The sequence below is a fragment of the Tiliqua scincoides genome, chromosome 3 (genome assembly GCF_035046505.1).
Source record: "Tiliqua scincoides isolate rTilSci1 chromosome 3, rTilSci1.hap2, whole genome shotgun sequence".
NCBI classification, from domain to species: Eukaryota; Metazoa; Chordata; class Lepidosauria; order Squamata; family Scincidae; genus Tiliqua; species Tiliqua scincoides.
In genome coordinates, this window is record NC_089823.1 from 115,040,584 (window position 1) to 115,054,736 (window position 14,153).

Below are 14,153 nucleotides of genomic sequence, written 5' to 3' on the forward strand. Positions count from 1 at the left end.
CCCCACTTTATTTGCAAATTTATACCCCACTTTATCTCCCTAAAGGGCATTCAAAGCGGCTTACAAAAAATATAAACATTAAAATCTCCTAGAAGCAATCAACAACCTAACAATCTGATTAAAAGCCAAGAGCACGAACAAACAGAAAGCCAAGAGCAGACAATAAAAAACACAGGCCCATAAAAAAACTAATCAGCATAAATTTATTCTGCTGCTGCTATTTATTTGGTGATTTGTAAGACGTTTTAGGCATTGTAAATAAAATTGGCTTTTAAAAAAATGTTTGCAGCCCAGGTGATGGAGAACGTATTCTGGCTTCCACTAGCCTTCTAGTTAGGGCTGGATGAAAATCATATAAAAACTTGTGCTGTACTCCTATACACACTTTCCTGGGATTAAGAGCCCAATCCTAACTAGTGCCTGCTTGCAGGACACAGCAGCACTGGCCCGGACAATGCAGGGATGGAGAGGTAAGTAAACGTTTCATTTCCTTACCTTACTCTTCTCCTGCGTGGGCCTCCTTTAGCTGATGCAAGTCCGAATAGAGACAACAGGGTGTGTCAGAAGAGCCAAAAACAGAGCAGAGGATACTGGCAGAGCTATTCCGTCCAATATCTGCTAGCCCCCAGCATGCCCCCACTGAGATCTTGATCCCCGTTCCATTCTGCACACCCCCTCAGGTAAGTCGGCTTACTTTCCAGTGCTGAAGGTAACTGGGTCTAGTAATGAACCTCCAGCTTGACTGCCATTTGTGGTAGCAATTTCAATATGGAGACGAGGGTATGACCTGGAAGGGAAGAGGAGGAGTCAATGCATGCCATATCTTAATACCCCTTTAGTTAATGGATATGTCCCCAATGCAAAAAAAAAATAAATGCTACACCAACAATAGGTATAGGTATGAGTAACTCATACCTATACATGAGTAGCAACAGGGGAAGAGGAAAAACAGAAAATTACACCTCCCACTACCCCCTCAACCCACCCACTGTCTTACAAGAGAGCATAGGATACAGACTATACTTGTCAACCAATCACAGCACAGCAGCCCCAGTACTAAAGTCACTGCTGGGAAGACTATAGTTGGGATTATCCAATCCACAGCCTGGAGCTATGCCTCTTTGGTCTCTCAGGTGGAAACTTTGTGATGGGAGCCATGGTAAAAAGAGTCCTTGGCACATAAAGGGAGCACTTTGAGCAAACAATTTCTTGTCCCTCACAACAAGTATGGTTAATACTTCTCAGAATTCTTATTGCACTGTTTCTGTTCCAGGAAAACTCCACACGCGAACACCCAACTGGAACTTCCTCTTTATCAACCCAGCAGGGAAAAGAAACACAATGCACTCCACACAAGGAAGCAAAGGGGGAGAAAGAACTCCATGCTTCAATGCATTAATACTGCATCTCCTTCTTATGTCTCTACCTCACCTACCCACCCTTCAGGATTATCACAGGTGTCTCTATTTTTTACAGTGTTGCCTAACCATTCCTTCCTTTTGCAACTGCTGAGAGAAGGGGGTATCTGCTACCTTTTGGCAAATGCCAAGGACTCCAATCATTGCTATGGCTGGCCAAACACTCATCTGCATCTCTTTTCTTTTTCAGGTCTGCACCATTCTCACTGCAGTTCTCTTCACCCTCCCCCCCCCAAGAGGTTACATTCCAAGCCAGCATGCTATCATTCACAACAGGGCACCACTGCATGCATACTGTGGAGTCCCACTCTCCCTCACAAACAGTGAGTATGCATCTTAATAGCGAACAAGTCTGGCTGATGCTGTTGTCAGGTTCCTGTTATTCTCTCTGTGTTTCTCCTTCATCTCCCCAAGTGGAGACACCATGATCCCAAGGGAAGCCTGCATGAAGTGACAAGTGTGAGTCCAGCTACTGCTCAAGGAGATGGCTGACTTACTCCTTCCACTCAGGCTGTTATGGATTTGCAAACCATGTCTTTAAATGGGGATTGGACAGATTTAGGGAGGAAAAGTCCATCACAGGGTATAAGCCGTGATGGCTATAAGCAACTTCCTGACTTTAGAAGTGGGCTGTCTCTGAATGCCAGATGGAAGGGAGTGGCAACAGGATACAGCTATCTTTTGTGTGCTCCCTGAAACATTTGGTGGGCCACTGTGAGATAAAAGAAGTTGGATCATGGGCCCTTGGCCTGATCCAGCAGGGCTCTTCTTATGCTCTTAAGAAACCCAAGGGGTTTGTTGTGAAGTTAAAGGGGATAATCCTGTCCATGTATGCCACTCTCAGCTCTTTGTAGGAAGGGTGTGGTATAATGTCTGATTAATTGGGGATGTATTGTCAGTCAGTTAGAATCATTTTTTAAATTAATAATTGAGCAGTCTAAAAAATATTTCAGACCTAGTAGCCAGCGTTGGGAACTCAGGTCAATGACTCGGACTCGAGTCACAAAAATGCATGATTTGGGGTGACTCAGTGACTTGTGAGTTGCACGCATGGAAGACTCTGCAAAAGAATTGAGTCGGGCCCCCCTGACTCAGCACTTGTCCCCATGCATGCTGACTTGAGTCTGCCTGTGTCTGGGGTTGCCTGCTCACTGTTTTCGCTGTGTGGAACACCTCCTGGGGCAGCATTCCAAAGGCAAGCAACAGGGAGTTCCAGCTGGGAAGCAGGAAAGGGTTAATGGATTGGGGGGGTGAGAGTGAGTTCTTTCCCCCCTCCTCTGTGATAGGAAGGAAGGAACCAATGATCTTTGGGCATTTGAATTTTTTTATTGGCTGAAGGAGAGCATGAGGCAGAGCCCAAATGGGTTCTTGTCTTATAGTTGGCTGCAAAAGCCCAGGGAGGTGGGAGAAAAGTCTTTTGCCTGGTGCTGCTTTCCAACCTTATGGCTTCTTTTGGCTCTGTCGTCACTTGGGGGGAGTAAGCCCACTGAATGACTGGCTGCAATGGGGCTACTTCTGAGTAGAGCTGCAAGGATTGGGTCATCTTGGTAAGCCTCCCAGCTGCTGTGCGTGACTCTCCTCCCTCTTGCTGCTTCTGTCCTGCCCCCCTGTTTACAGATGGGCAGGGACAGCAGGGGGGTGTTCAAAGAGAACTCCGACACGCACCTCAGCAGCAGCCCATGTTTTCCACAGCAGGCTTTTGGGGGGGGGGGTGATGTGATTCGAGTTCATTAGAGTCACTACAGGGTGACTCGGAGACTCGAAAAGTGCCCCCGTTATGACTCTTTTTCAAGTCGAGTTGTGGGGGGCAGTGACTCGACTCGAGTCAAGCCATGCTGGGTTTTCCCAACACTGCTAGAAGCTATGCTTCAAATAGCTAACAATTCTGCTGATCCCATCTGGGGATTCTAACACTCAGGGCCGACTTTAGGAGCTGTGGGGCCCAATTGGAAACACTTTTAGCAGGGCCCCCTCTAATTTTGTGGAGCCTCCTCTACGAATTTTCTTAAGTTTTAACTTGAATGGAGCCAGACCAAGGGGGGAAAAAAATCTGTTACTTCTGTGCAAGTGGCTAAGATTCCTATACTTTTAGTGGCTGTGCAGAATAGGCACCTAGGAGGTCAGCTTGCCTTTGACTCTTGCCCGTCGCTGCCCTGTCTGCAACAGCCTATTCCAGAATGAGACAGGAAAAGGATGGCACCAGGAGCTGCAAGGGCAGGGAAAAAGCAAGGCACACATGCTGCTATCCACATGGCACCAATTTTGGACCAATCAGAAGCAGCAGTGGGCGGAAGGGCAGGGAGGGGCCCCCTACCATGCATGGGGGCCCAATTGGGCAAAATATCCCCAGCTGCCTAAAAGTCGGCCTTACTAATAATCAGAATAGTGCTAACAGTTTGGACTGTGTTATAAATGAAGACCCATCAAAGAAGGTGGAAGCTTTTTATCCCTAAAACCCTCCAACTTACAACTGTGCGTAACATTTGTTATCATCTGCCCCTTAACAAAGACTGTAACTAACAAGTAAGCAGCTGAGTCATTCCAACCGTGAAATTTTCATTTTCCAGTTATGAAACTGTTGCCCAATCCAAAGGTACCACATTGTGTACTTACTGTGCTAATGAAGAAATACAAAGTGTGGGGGTGGAGATGTTCAATCCTAAAGATACTGGAGTAAGGGTAAGAGTTTAACCCTAAAGATTAAACTAATTAGTTCAACCATTCGTTGGTACAGTTCAACTATTTGCACATTTTCAAAAATATCACTTAATTACTCAGCACTGAATAGCTCACAAGTTGAAGCTGAGACTGGGTCTACATATGCAGTAGAATGAGGTGGAAGAGTGCTGAAGTGACACAGAGAACTGTACCAGGGGTGACATCAGGGGTTGGCCAAGCTAGGCACTGACAAAGGGCCCATCTGCATCATAAGGCACACCTAGCCTGTCCAACCCCCCTGAAAGCTTTGTTGTGATCACAGTGATAGCAGCCAGTGTGCCATCAGGGTTGGGGAGTGCCATGGGGGGCCCAACACCGGGCTTTGACACACAACCCTTAGCAATCTGGTGCCAACACTGAACCATGGCAATTCAGGGAATCACGTTTTTGAATGCTTTATGGAGAAAACTAGGATCAGTAAGGAGAAGACTAGGCTAGAACAGTGGTTCTAAACTGTGAGCTGTGGCTCCCTGGGGAGACAAAGAAACCAGCCAGCGGAGCCACAGAATCCTAGCGAAAAACTCACTGCCATATACAATTGGATTGTATAGGATTGTAGCCCTAATCTGCTCAGTTTTCACAGGGGGTTCTTGCAAATAGTACAGTCTACTTTACCACCTCAGGATTCTACCACATTCTCCTGCATGTGCAGACTGGAAAAATTTTTTTGAGATTATATGAATTTCCTTTCTGTTTTTGGTGTGTGCTAAGTGTGATGGGTCATTTGCATTTGCAAGTCATCACAATGGTGCAGTCACAAAGAGAGGAACATGCAAGTGTGTACCAGACTTCAGATGAATACAAGTTATGATGTTAAAAATAACCCTCTCATCTGATGAAAACAAAGAAGATCATTTTTATTCAGGATATGTGCTACAGGTATGACACAAACAGTTTCTTCTGGGAGTGGTGGTAAAAGACAGATGGCTGTATAAATTAAAGCTGTCTTCACAATGCTATTTTTCAAAATTAATCACTGCTTTCAATTCTTCACATTCTGAATGCAAGGTTGAAGCATGCAGAAAAATGTACTTTTGTGTAATCACGTTCACTGTGCACACATAAGATCACTGCTTTCTTCTGCTATCACGTTCCCCGCTGTGCCAAAGATATGAATGCCTTTGGTCTGTTGCTGAGGAAATGTTTACCTCATAAGGTATAGTGTACAAGTTTAGCCAATACCACCATCACTCAGAAGAATGCTGAACACTCTTATCTGTTGACAAAGAAGCCAGCAACCAGTTTTCAGATGCTTAAAAGAACAGGAAAAGATAGGTGGATTCCACTGCATTTCTTTTAACTTCCTTGAACAGATTGCAAAATACGCACTCACTGATCTTTTGTCAGCTTCCTAACAGAACACATGTTAGTCAAATAAGTTGATGATGGTATGGACACAATGTCCCAGTCAACTCCTGAATGTCATATGACGTAACTAAATGTTAGCCATATCTGTTCCTGGATCAGACTCTAATGGGTAACTGCTGGAGGTGTCAGAGACAAAGAATTGATTTGTACTATATACTGCATTTCTCAAACTGTAGGTTGGGATCCACTTAGGTGGGTTGCAGGCCAATTTCAGGTGGGTTGAGTAGCACTTTGCTCAGCTGTCATTGAAAATACAGAGCTGAAAATACAGGGTAAAGAGCTGCTGGGCAGGGAGGACTCCTTGGGCGAGAGAGGCTTGATGCTTTGCCCTGAGGCGGGAAGCTGGGGTGCTGGAAAGGGGGGAGGGCTGTGTGGTTGGAGAAGGATCTAAGGGCACAATCCTAACAACTTTCCAGCACTGGCATAGCTGTGCCAGTGGGACATATGCTGCATCCTGCTGTTGTGGGGCACTCACGGAGGCCTCCTCAAAGTAAGGGAATGTTTGTTTCCTTACCTTGGAGCTGCATTGCCCTTATGTCGGTGCTGGAAAGTGGGTTAGGATCACAGCCTTAGTCTGTGTTCTGCTTTCACTTCTGAGCTAGAATGTTTGGATTCCAAGCTATGCAAAATAGCAGCACAAGCACACTATGTAATGGGACCTTTGCCTAACCATGACTTAGGTTGGAAGCCTAAATCAATGACGTCACTTCTGGTCATGACATCACTTCCAGATTAATGACACCACTTCTGGTTGACAGATTGCCATTCTAAAAAGTGGGTCCTGGTGCTAAAATGCTTGAGAACTACCGCTATATGATGCATATATTTTCCAAGGGATACTAAACCAGGTGGCATTGAAAGACCAGAATAGATATTATATTCCACTGAGATCTAAAGCTTACTTTATCATAAGTGGCATGGTGTTTGAACTGTGCAACGTTAGTATTGTGATAATGTCAAGCAATAACAGCAATGAATGCAGGACATGACAGGACATGATGTTGTACTGAGATCGAAAGGTGAGTTTTTGGATGCTAGGTTATTATCTAAAAATCTGAAGCCAACCTTACGTCTACTAAGTGTTGTGTGAATGCAACAAACACGTGCTTGGCATCACCCTTATCACACAGTTGCTAGGCAGTCACAATTGGCTCAACTTGCTCAACTTGAGCATACAGGGAGGCCAGCCCAGATCAGTGTTCAATGTGCAATGGCCTATAGAACCTGAGCTTCCTGAGCTGGAGATTATCCTAGAGCAGACAAAGGCTGCAATTCTATGCATACCGGTACTTACTGTACCTGGGAGTAAGCTCTATTAAACTCAGTGAGAGTTTACTTCTGAGTAGACATGCATTGGATTGTCCTGAAAAGTAGCTACCTCTTCATATAGCTAACAAAGGGCCAGCTCAAGACTTCCTGACACCTGAGACGGCCATTCCCAATTGGCAAGGGGTCCCCTTGGACCTGTACCAGCTCTTTAGCTCATGCAAGTCCAAGGAGACAAAAGGAAGGAGTCAGGAGGCGATGAAGGGGATTGTATTTGGCGAAAGTTGCCGGTACCAGGTGCCACACCATCCCACCTCCTGACACGCCCCTGCCCTTCCCCATTCTACACTGTTCTGCCCTCCACCACCCTGTTCCACCCCTGCCACCAACTGACTGTCATCTGTGGGTGACCCTCATCCTGCTGTCTTGTGCTGGGCCTCTGCAGCCTTCCCAGCAGCAGTCTGGCAGCACACAGCTAAGCATGTTTCCACAAAGCTTTTTACAACCGCCAAAAAACATTCCACTGTTGGTTGGCAACCTTCAGTCTCGAAAGACTATGGTATAAGCCTACAGCACCCAGTATTCCCAGGCGGTCTCCCATCCAAGTACTAACCAGGCCTGACCCTGCTTAGCTTCCAAGATCAGACGAGATTGGGCATGTGCAGGGTAACAGTTTAGTTGTGGCAATAGAGCCCATCAATAGGATTGGGCCATTAGTCTGTGGAATTTGTTTCCAGAAGATGTGGGATGACCACTAGCTTAAATGGCTTTAAAGAGGGATTAGATAAATTCATGGAGGATGGGTCTCTCCATGGCTACTAATAATGATGGTCATGCATTGGATTCAATGACATTATGCCTCTGAATACTGGTTGCAGGCCAGAAAGAAGTCTGCCTTTGTCTCCTGTTTGTTGCGGGCTTTCGAGAAGCAGCTGGTGGCTCACAGTGGATAACAAGATGCTGAACTGATCCAGCCAAGTTTTTCTTATGTTCTGCACAAGCCTCTGTAGCAATTAAAAATATCACGTATTCAAACATCCTTAAAATACTAGCTCATTCCAAAGATGACAGCCAGGTTAGACACTATGCCACAAGCAACAAGCGCCATGTTAGAGATGCGGGTCGGACAAATAATTGTTGAAAGCAAAGCATCCGGGACCAGCTCAAGCAACCAAGTCAGATTACACTCTTCAGGGAACGGGTGGGGAGGGCATTGCGCTAGCCAATCTGCTCTGAGAAGAAATGACTTGCTGCTTACCAAAAAATCGCTTTCATCCTGAACATGAAAGCAAGAATTGCTTCCCTCCCATTCATTCCAGAGAAAATATATTAGCATTTTTAATTGCCTCTATACTCTCTAATATCCCACTGAAGTTGCCTCCAAAGAAAGGGGATTTTTTGCCCAGCTCCTCAAATCTATTAGTCAGCCAAGCATGGCATGAAAAACCCTCATTATAAATGTGAACACACTCCAGTTTTAAGGTGAGTGAGTTTCTTTACCTTCTGTTGTTCTAGGAAGAGTGTTCTAGAATTTCAGTCCTCTGTTGGTTAGAAATGTTCTGATGTCTACCCTAAACTTGCTAACTGTCAGGTTGATTCTCATAGCCATCCTCCTTGAGAAAAAAAAAAAACTCCTCATTGCTCAGTTGATTCATTCATGTTTAGTACAGAAGTGCTGAATGCACAAGTGTTACAAAAAAAGGAACATTTGAATTCCCAGTTGAGTATGAAGTCAAAAATGCAGGAGATGTTGCCCCCAAAAAAGATGTTGCTCAAAAAGTGTCTTCAGCTGTTTGATCAAGGCAACCTAGCAATATTGTACTCCAGCATCTTCTACAACATTCCAAAGCATCTTTAGAGACATCTCTCAGATCACACACTACCAAAAATATTGGCGTAATAACTCAGCAATTGCTTGGGTTGTTTGTGGCTAATGCCAGGATGGACATTTGGGGGCTTGGTTCTGGTTATCACAGAGGCAGGTAGGGCCCATTGGAGGTTACATGGGACATTCTAGAGATAGTCTTTTGGATGATGACTCCTCTTCCTTCTTTGGCATGTGCTCGTGCTTCTCCAAGTGAAAAATATCCATCTGAAGAGGGCGAGGGAACCAGCAACTGGAAGGATAAAAGCAGGCCCACTCAAGGCTAGCCAGTCTAGGTGGTGATGGTGTTGCATCAAGTGGCAGATTCCCAAGGGTCCGTGGGGGCAGCAGACTTAGGGTACCTTTCACTCTGAGTCTGCCACCTCTGCTGCCGCTGCCTCCCTCCTCAAGCCAAGAATGGTTTGCTTCACACTAGAGTGGACACAAAGCAGATTTTGCATTTCACTCTCTCAAACATGAAGTAAATCTTTCCTATACTTACTGCGAAGTTACTCACTTCTGGGTTTCAGGACAGTGTGCGAGGAGTGCAGTGAGAGTTCTATGGCTTTTTTTAGTGGAGGGCGGAGGACCTGAGCCAGAATCAGTTAGCATTTCAGGTCTCACAGCCCCTGGCCCCATTCTTCTTCTGTGAGCCATCCCTGGCTATTGGCATTACCAACACAACTTCCACCTCTACGTCATCTGCAAAAAAGGTGGGGAAAGGATAAACAATCTCAGTTCAAACTATGTCAGTTTGTAGGAAACAAGTATAATTGATTTATACATCTGAACTCCATTCAAATTCACAAAGTCCTTGCATCCTCTCCCTTAAAGCCGGCATGTCTATTTAGAGCGCAATCCAGAGGGAGAGATCAGCCAGCGCAGATCTCCTGTGCTGGCCAAGGAGTGTCTTGAACCTGCCATAAAGCATGTTCACTCCTCTTCTAGAGCTGGCTGGGCTAACACAGAGGCCAGCACCAGCTCCCAGACTTCAGATCCAGGCCCTGACTTGGTAAATTTGCACTGGCCTGGGAAGGCAGGGGTAGCAGAGGGTGGCAGGAGGGCCGAATGAAGGTGGGGAGTGTTTTGGGGTGGGGGAGGGTCAATCGGGCTTGGGAGGGGACAGGATCAGCCACCGAAGTGCAAGCCAAATCCTAACCCCCTTCCCTGGCCTGATAAGCCTTACAAGGGCTGCTCGAATTTGCGCCCGTGAAATTGCTGGCATAGATCTGAGTAGCCCCATAGGGGTGGGTGGAATGTTACCTGGGGTAAGGGGAAAAATATCTCCTTGCCCTCCAGCTGGCACCTGTTTTGCACTGGATACAGCACAGGCCACTCTCCCTGCCTGTTCCAGTGCAAATTAGGAATGGGAAGTTAATTATTGTGTATTCATGATGTATTACACTATGTCAGCAGCCCAATCCTAACTAAATTCCCCTGTGCCAAAGCAGCAGCACCAGCACAGCTTCTGCTGTATCCTGCAGGGGAATTACAGCTGTTGGAGGTCTCTTCAACATAAGGGGACATTCTTCCCCTTGCCCAGCATAAGTCCCAGCAACTGCAATGGGGCAACTCAGTCCTGTGCCAGTGAAATCACTGGTGCACATCAACATTGCCCCCTGTCCTCCAGCCCATTGCTGCCCTCCTCCTGTCCCATTCAGCCCCCTTGCCACCCTTGCCCTGCGCTTCCCCCACCCCTTAACTGCTCAGTATGAAACGTACACGTTCTGGAGCGTGTTGCTCCTTACGCTGGTGCAGGCAAGATGGCGCAGGCCCTCCCACCAGAGGACCTAGGTGGTGTGATGTTGTGATGTGCTTTACAGCACATTTGTGACAGTCTGCTCCGGCAGAGCAGTTGCTCTGCCTGCACAGAGGCACCTTAGAATTGTGCCATTCATCTGTGCTGTCTCTCCCTCCCTCATACTCGTAGCAACTTACATCAAGCTCCCTGTGTTTTCTCATCCGAGCACTGATCAGATTCACATATAGCTGCAACCATTCACAACAATAGATCAGTCTGAAAATTCCACTTTTGTTCATAGGAGATACGCTGGTGTGTGAAAAAGCACATTAATTTCTGATCATGTACTAAGTTTTTTGCTTTTGTTTTAATTGGTGAACCAGGAAAGAAAGAGAACATTGCTCCTCTAGACGTGTCCTTCTCATCTTGTACTGTTATTGTATCCAACACTTTATGTTGCATATGCATGCAAAAGCTTACACGCTTTGATATTTTAGCTGTCATCTTTTTAAAAACTATATCTTCTAGTTTTTTTTTTCTTTATGTTACAGCCTTATGATTCATTCTTGCTTGGCTGCAGCACAACACTTTTCCACCCACATAGAAAAACATGCCAAACCTCTGAGGTTTTGCAATATTCTTTTGTAGCATTGCTTTTATCAAGCAATCAAGTCAATATTAATGTAATTTTTTTTTCCTAAAGCAAAAACAGCCTTTGCTGCCAGCTGCAAACAGCTCACTGGGTGATAAAATAAAGTATCAACAGAGAGTTTCCAAAAAATTCAACAAAGATATTCCCAAAGATTTGTGGGTTTAATTTGTTCATGCAGATACGTGCTGGGCTGAAGGAGAAACATTCATAAAGATCTGATGCTGAAGATCCAGTCGTAAAAACACACAAGCAGCCCAAACCTATGCTTGTTTACTTAGAAGTAAATCTCTCTACATTCAGCGGTATTCCCTTCCAAGTAAGCGTGCACAGAATCACAACTTCAGTAACTTGAACATTCCTCCACAGAGAATAAAAAGATTCATTAAACAAGCATGTCTGTAGCCCAAGTGTTCACTTTCTTTGTGAAGATAAATTCTGTGACCAAATTTCGATACGGAATGAAGGGGATATAAATGAGAGATAAGCTGAAACTCTTCACCTCATTTTATGTTTATTTCCATGAGTGTCAAAAGTGCCCCCATTTTTAGGGATTTGGGAAATTTACATACATACATTTGCTTTGTTGTGATGCTGTTTGTCTCAGTGCCATTTTACTTTTCCTTTGCCCTTATGGTTCTCAGCCTCAAAGGGGGACTGTTTTTTATGGGGAATTGTGTTACTCTATTTCATATGAGATATAAAAGAAGAACATAATCACAAATCACACTACTCTTACGAACTTTACTCTTGCATATACAGGTCCAGCCTATTTATACACAGATGCCTATTTATACACAGATTTTTTATACAAGGATTGGACTCAGCACAAATGGCCCCTGCAAATGAGAAGGAATGTGCTGATCCCTGGAGAAGGGGAAAAATGCACCCTTTGAAATCAGTTTAAAAAACTGAGCAGTCCTTTAACAATAGCCTCCTGAATGAGAGGGGGGGGGCAGCTGGCTGACAATCCATCAGTCCTTCTCTTTCCAAGCAGACCACTCCCTTCCCCCTGAAAGAAAGGTGATCACTTTGCATTGCTGAAGGGAGGGACTGAGTGAAGCCTTTCTAAGCACTTTCAGAGAGACTGATTGTTGGATTGTCTTCTTAATGACTCTTATCTTACATCACAAAGGTCAGCAAGGCTGTTTTTAAATCACTGGAGCAAAGAAACTTTGTTTTTCAAATTGATTTGCTATAGTGCCATCCATGTGAGTGCTTGGAACCCACAGGAATAATAAGGCTCAGTGGGCCTTTAAACTTTACTGTGAATTCCTTTCTCTTTGTGCCCCCCACTATACCCACTCTAATCTGAAATGGTGTTCTACATAATTATGCATTTTTAAAAAGGTATTAGGAATAGAAAAAGCAGAAACAACACATCAGAACTCGTTTTGTCTTATAGCATCTTGGCAATTATGTGACTAAACAGTGACAGTCAAGTGGCACTAGAGTTGGCTGCAGAATCCCTTGTGCATTCAATCCCTTCAGATGAACATGCCCTAACTTGATTTCCAGTGTGCAGGGCTTGAGAATTGGAAGGAAAGACAAAGGAAGCCCTTAATGAAAGACACAAGTCCCATCTCTTGTCCCACCCCATTTTAACCAAATCATGGCCTCCCTTGCACTCTAAAAGCAGTAGCTAAAAAGGTTGACCGATGTCCTCCTTTTTCTCTAATTATAAAAAGGCAAAGGAGACTGGAGGTGTGTAGAGTAGTGACTTAGCTGGGCATATTGGGGGGGATGGCCAGTGGAAGTGGCAGATGCAAGATGGGCAAAGCACCACCCCCCAGCCGCCACACACATACTTTTTGCCTCCTGCCAGTCTGCCACCTGAAGCAGCCACATTGTGGTATCTATCAGCAGGCCACCCAGGGACTCACTTAGAGTACAATCCTATGCATGACTACTCAGAAGTAAGTAAGTCCTATTGTGCTCAGTGGGACTTACTCTTAGGAAAGTGTGTATATTATTGCAACCCTAAAAATGTGGCTGTCCCACCGGGCCCCACTGGCCATGACCTTTTCTGGCTTCTGTATAATTTAAGCATTGCAAGATGTAGCAATTACAAACTTTCAAAGCACATCTCAGGATGGGGGCGGGGAGAGGACTGGTTGTATAAATCCACCTTGAGCGTTTCACATTTCCCCAAGATTTATTCACGTCCTGTAAGAAAAATAAATGGATGGAATTATTTCCCATATGATAAAGCTACTGCTGCTTCCACCCACTTATACTGCGGAGTTTAGTCAGCCACTAACCCAGGGCCAGCTCAAGACATGTTGGTGCCTGAGACAGAAAATCTAAGGGTGCCCAAACTTACCATTTGGATTAAATATTTTTGAATGACATGGCTGACAATTTGCTGTTCTTTAACAGTGCTCCAAATCTGCTACCTGAGGTGGTCCATTCTCCTCTGCCTATTGGTAAGGCCAACCCAGCATAAACCTTTAATTCCTTGTCTTGAATCCCCAGTCCATTGTCTCCTTTCCGCCGCCAGAAGCTTCATTGCTTCCTTTTATACTTGACTGTTACTATCACTTGTACTTGATTACTCCACCCTAATACCTATTACTAATTTTTCCACCCATGACATGATGTTTCCTTCTGTAATGTCCTGGAGGTACAGCCTAAATTATTGACTGCACAGAGCATTCACCACACACATATATAAACTATTCCCTCCCTAGCACCTGCTATAGACAGTATGCCCTGCTGTTATATTCTGATAGGTACTAATATGAGCCCCATAACTGTTTGTACACACACACAGACACACACACACCTTTCTATAGAGTGCTTCCTCATAATACCTGGTATGTGGTTACCATAAATGTGTTCCTCATCTGTTAGCAAGGGTTATTTACTAATGTTGTACCTACTGGCTTAAATGAGGTTTGAGCTGATGAGATTTGTCTAAATCAGCAGTCTCCAAGCTTTTCAGTATGAGAAGCCCACGTCATACACATTTTTGTGGGCCAAAAAAAAAAAAAAATTAGTTTTATAAATGAATGAATTAAATTTAAATGAATGAATAAGTTTTACTTGGATCTTTTGTGTAATCAGCAGAATATGATTCAGAACAAAAGAGAAATGTGGCAATTACAAAGAACCAATCCCATGCTTAAA

General features: G+C 44.7%; 1 pseudogene; it reads right to left on the minus strand.

Annotated features, from left to right (window-relative positions):
• Window positions 1-7,334: 7,334 nt before the first annotated feature.
• Window positions 7,335-7,456, minus strand: LOC136647171 (5S ribosomal RNA; annotated as a pseudogene).
• Window positions 7,457-14,153: the final 6,697 nt, after the last annotated feature.